This window comes from Erpetoichthys calabaricus, chromosome 13 (assembly GCF_900747795.2).
Source record: "Erpetoichthys calabaricus chromosome 13, fErpCal1.3, whole genome shotgun sequence".
Taxonomy (NCBI): Eukaryota; Metazoa; Chordata; class Cladistia; order Polypteriformes; family Polypteridae; genus Erpetoichthys; species Erpetoichthys calabaricus.
The window spans coordinates 52,055,931-52,061,930 of NC_041406.2; positions in this window are offsets into that span (position 1 = coordinate 52,055,931).

Sequence of the window (6,000 nt, forward strand, 5' to 3'; positions counted from 1 at the left end):
ATACTACCACCATCATGTTTCACAGATGGGATAAGGTTCTTATGCTGGAATGCAGTGTTTTCATTTCTCCAAACATAACGCTTTTCATTTAAACCAAAAAGTTCTATTTTGGTCTTGTCTGTCCACAAAACATTCTTCCAATAGCCTTCTGGTTTGTCCACGTGATCTTTAGCAAACTGCAGATGAGCAGCAATGTTTTTTTTGGAGAGCAGTGGCTTTCTCCTTGCAACCCTGCCATGCACACCATTGTTGTTCAGTGTTCTCCTGATGGTGGACTCATGAATATGAATATGAATATGAACATGAACATTCACCAATATGAGAGAGGTCTTCAGTTGCCTAGAAGTTACCCTGGGGTCCTTTGTGACCTCGACGACAATTACACGCCTTGCTCTTGGAGTGATCTTTGTTGGTCGACCATTCCTGGGGAGAATAACAATGGTCTTGAATTTCCTCCATTTGTACACAATCTGTCTGACTGTTGATTGGTGGAGTCCAAACTCTTTAGAGATGGGTTTGTAACCTTTTCCAGCCTGATGAGCATCCACAACTCTTTTTCTGAGTTCCTCATAAATCTCCTTTGTTCATGCCATGATACACTTCCACAAACGTGTTGTGAAGAGCAGACTTTGATAGATCCCTGTTCTTTAAATAACACAGGGTGCCCACTCAAACCTGATTGTCATGCCATTGATTGGAAACACATGACTCTAATGTCACCTTCAAACTACCTGCTAATCCTAGAGGTTCACATACTTTTGCCACTCACAAATATGTAATATTCGATCATTTTCCTCAATAAATAAATGGCCAAATATAATATTTTTGTCTCATTTGTTTAACTGGTTTCTCTTTATCTACTTTTAGGACTTGAGTGAAAATCTGATGATGTTTTAGGTCATATTTATGCAGAAATATAAAAAATTCTAAAGGGTTCACAAACTTTCAAGCACAACGGTATATACACACAGCAATTCAGGGTTTAGTGGTTGCTCATATTTATCTGCCTAGCACAGTGCACCCCAGCTATTAACCTGTAGTTAGAATGAGAACAAGAAACACAGAAAACAAGGTGACATGTTTCAGTGTCATAAAGAACTTTATTGTTTTAGCATGATGCCAAAGATAATGATAGTCTCATGAAGAAAGTGGTAGCTCAGCTTCACAAACTGCTGCTGTAACTGTGCTCACATGTTAAAGCTCTATGGGTGTCAGGACTGGCCACTCTCTTGTGGCTTACCCGACTTCTGCCACTGCCCTATATGATGCTCTTATATTTTCTGCTCACTTGATTGTTTTACCTGGAAGGAAAATGCATTTGCATTTCGACTCATGTTAAATGTGGCCATTGATGATATAGAAGCGCCGGTGCTGAATCCAGAGGATAATGAAGTAGCTTCTGTAATAAAGTTGTGAAGGAATGTTTGCAGCAACTAATTTTGCACTTTAAATATTACTTTTTTTTTTTTTTGAAAATAGTAACCATTTATGCTTAATTTAAAAAGTAGTACTTAAGATGAATGAGAAGTGAGCAGCTTTTGCTGTTATCAGAATATACACAGTGACAAATGCTGTTCTTGAAATGGCCTAATAATTTTGTATTATGCTTTAAAATACAGACAAAGTAATAGCACTATCAGCAAATATGGTTTTGTTAGTAAATGTAAGTCTGAAAACAAGAACCTTAGTCAAGACTGCAGCCAAAGTACCAAAACATAAATATCATGGCCTGTGTAGGAGGGCCCCTTGCATATTCTTGTGGCACACTGGAGGACCCTGGATGAATAAAGATTGAGAATCATTGTCTTAGAGTATACTTCTTAAAGATATTTTGTAGGGATGTGTGAATAAGGCAGGGGGTACTCTCTTGAACACTTATGTCTTGTCTAAGTACAGTTTGACACAGTTGTTTTCAATTATAGAAAAAAACAATCTATAAATAATTAGATCAGATGTATATGCATGTCAATCTGTTTTGTGATTTTTTCATTTATTTTTTTATTTATTTAACTTTTACTCTGTTAGACATTTTCAATAAGTGTCTCCATGGGTTCACTTCACTTCTCGTTAAATATGTTGCTTTAGCTCTGTTCATTAACAATACTATTCTTCCTTTGTGCTTGTGTTTGTTTGAACATTGGATGCATGTTCGTTTTTGGACTATGATCCTGTTTGTTTTGATCTTGCTTTCATGCAGTCTCCCAACACTACTGCATACCACAAAATGCACAAGAGAATGTAGAATTTGACATCTTTGTGTCAACTGCTGTCATCAGAAAAAGGAGATTACAAATATTCTAGGTAAAGCCATTACCAGAAACATGATGAGGCTTGAATTTGTTAAGGAAGTTTAACTGTTGTCTCATTGATGATTTTGTTGGCTGATGATGTTGTTGGCTTATTTCCAATAATTAAGGTCAACTAATTGTAATATACAGTAAGATAACATTCTCACTCCCACTTAAGCCAATTCTGGGTTGGTTGGAGCCAGCGTCTATACTGGCAGCTTTAGGGGGCAGGGCACTGCTGTGTACTTATCCCAGATGGGTTATAAATGTGGAATTGTAATGCCACAAAAGAATTTGGTTATTTACATGTTTATTATTGTAATTTCATAAAACCTGTTTATAAATGATAAAGATCGGATTATTCTAAACTTGTTTACCTAGCTCCAATCATGAGAGATTTTTTATAGGCAATTATGTAAAGTTTAATTAGTAGAAAGCACAAATTTTATACATATACACACAGACACACACACAAATATGTAAATATATACCTATGTCTCCTGTCGGTTGTAGTCAACAAAAAAAATATTAAAGGAGCAAAGAGCAGGATCCAAGAACGTCGGAATGACACACTTCAAGAACATTTTGCAAAGGATGCAATTTCCTTGTTGCATGAGCAAGGGATTTGAAAAGGCTGCTATTACTTGAATGAAACTGTAAAAGGATGTAGAGAACATGAGAATGGCATGATGTGTCATACATAAACTGAAAAAAGTACCATAGTACTTGTAAACTTTGCTTTTTACTCTTTTTCATGCTTCATCTGGGAAAATGTAATGGATGCTGGCTTCCTAAAGTTGAGTCATTTATTGCAAACTATTGGAATGTCCTTCCTTTCTTCCTTCCTTCCTGAGTGGAGATCACCAATGAACAGAGCAAGACTGATGTGGTGTCTTTTTGTCTTTTTTTTTTTTATTTTATTGATTTTATTAAAATCAAATAGCATTCCATACAAATAACTCAAGTTATAAAAAAAAAAAAAAAAAGGTTTGAAACAAATCAACCCCCAGCCCTGAGAAAAAGAACTAGGCCAGCAGAGTAAAACTTAAAGCTAGTAAAAATAAGTAAATAGATAAATTAATAAATGATTAAAAGAGGGGAGAGGACCAACTTCCTCAATTTAAATGCTTATTCTAAAATGTTATTGCTCCTGCCAGGTTTTGAAAAAGTTCTGCACAGATCCTCTAAATGAGAATTTGTTTTTTTCCAGTTTCAAATGGTATATAACATCAGTTACCCACTGACCTTGAATAGGAGAGTTAGGATTCTTCCAATTGAGCAAGATAAGTCTATGTGCCAATAGTGTAGTAAAGGCAATTACAGTTTGTTTGTCCTTCTTCACTTTAAGCCCATCTGGGAGTCCACCAAACACAGCTGTTAGTGGATTAGGAGGGGTTATGACATCAATGGCTGTCTGAAAGACATTTTAAAGATTTTGGTCCAGAATGTTGTTGATTTGGTGCGCCTCCAAAACATGTGGTCCAGTGAGGCCGGAACTTGATTGCAGCATTTGCAGGTTGGATCTTGCCCTGTCTTCTTGTCTTTAACTTTATCCATCCATCCATCCATTGTCTCCCGCTTATCCGAGGTCAGGTCGCGGGGGCAGCAGCTTGAGCAGAGATGCCCAGACTTCCCTCTCCCCGGCCACTTCTTCTAGCTCTTCCGGGAGAATCCCAAGGCGTTCCCAGGCCAGTCGAGAGACATAGTCCCTCCAACGTGTCCTGGGTCTTCCCCGGGGCCTCCTCCCGGTTGGACGTGCCCGGAACACCTCACCAGGGAGGCGTCCAGGAGGCATCCTGATCAGATGCCCGAGCCACCTCATCTGACTCCTCTCGATGCGGAGGAGCAGCGGCTCTACTCTGAGCCCCTCCCGGATGACTGAGCTTCTCACCCTATCTTTAAGGGAAAGCCCAGACACCCTGCGGAGGAAACTCATTTCAGCCGCTTGTATTCGCGATCTCGTTCTTTCGGTCACTACCCATAGTTCATGACCATAGGTGAGGGTAGGAATATAGATCGACTGGTAAATTGAGAGCTTCGCCTTGCGGCTCAGCTCCTTTTTCACCACGACAGACCGATGCAGCGCCCGCATTACTGCGGATGCCGCACCGATCCGCCTGTCGATCTCACGCTCCATTCTTCCCTCACTCGTGAACAAGATCCCGAGATACTTGAACTCCTCCACTTGAAGCAGGATCTCGCTACCAACCCTGAGAGGGCACTCCACCCTATTCCGGCTGAGGACCATGGTCTCGGATTTGGAGGTGCTGATTCTCATTCCAGCTGCTTCACACTCGGCTGCGAACCGATCCAGAGAGAGCTGAAGATCACGGCCTGATGAAGCAAACAGGACAACATCATCTGCAAAAAGCAGTGACCCAATCCTGAGCCCACCAAACCGGACCCCCTCAACGCCCTGGCTGCGCCTAGAAATTCTGTCCATAAAAGTTATGAACAGAATCGGTGACAAAGGGCAGCCCTGGCGGAGTCCAACTCTCACTGGAAACGGGTTCGACTTACTGCCGGCAATGCGGACCAAGCTCTGGCACCGATCGTACAGGGACCGAACAGCCCTTATCAGGGGGGCCGGTACCCCATACTCTCGGAGTACCCCCCACAGGATTCCCCGAGGGACACGGTCGAATGCCTTTTCCAAGTCCACAAAACACATGTAGACTGGTTGGGCAAACTCCCATGCACCCTCCAGGACCCTGCTAAGGGTATAGAGCTGGTCCACTGTTCCGCGACCAGGACGAAAACCACACTGTTCCTCCTGAATCCGAGGCTCGACTATCCGACGGACCCTCCTCTCCAGGACCCCTGAATAAACTTTTCCAGGGAGGCTGAGGAGTGTGATCCCTCTGTAGTTGGAACACACCCTCCGGTCCCCCTTCTTAAAGAGGGGGACCACCACCCCAGTCTGCCAATCCAGAGGCACTGTCCCTGATGTCCATGCGATGTTGCAGAGGCGTGTCAACCAAGACAGTCCTACAACATCCAGAGCCTTGAGGAACTCCGGGCGTATCTCATCCACCCCCGGGGCCCTGCCACCAAGGAGTTTTTTGACCACCTCGGTGACCTCAGTCCCAGAGATGGGGGAGCCCACCTCTGAGTCCCCAGGCTCTGCTTCCTCATTGGAAGGCATGTTAATGGGATTGAGGAGGTCTTCGAAGTACTCCCCCCACCGACCCACAACGTCCCGAGTCGAGGTCAGCAGCGCACCATCCCCACCATATACAGTGTTGACACTGCACTGCTTCCCCTTCCTGAGACGCCGGATGGTGGACCAGAATCTCCTCGAAGCCGTCCGAAAGTCGTTCTCCATGGCCTCCCCAAACTCCTCCCACGCCCGAGTTTTTGCCTCAGCAACTACCAAAGCCGCATTCCGCTTGGCCTGCCGGTACCTATCAGCTGCCTCCAGGGTCCCACAGGACAAAAGGGTCCTGTAGGACTCCTTCTTCAGCTTGACGGCATCCTTCACCACCGGTGTCCACCAACGGGTTCGGGGATTGCCGCCACGACAGGCACCGACCACCTTACGGCCACAGCTCCGGTCAGCCGCCTCAACAATAGAGGCACGGAACATGGCCCATTCGGACTCGATGTCCCCCACCTCCCTCGGGACATGGTCGAAGTTCTGCCGGAGGTGGGAGTTGAAGCTACTTCTGACAGGGGGCTCTGCCAGACGTTCCCAGCAGACCCTCACAACACG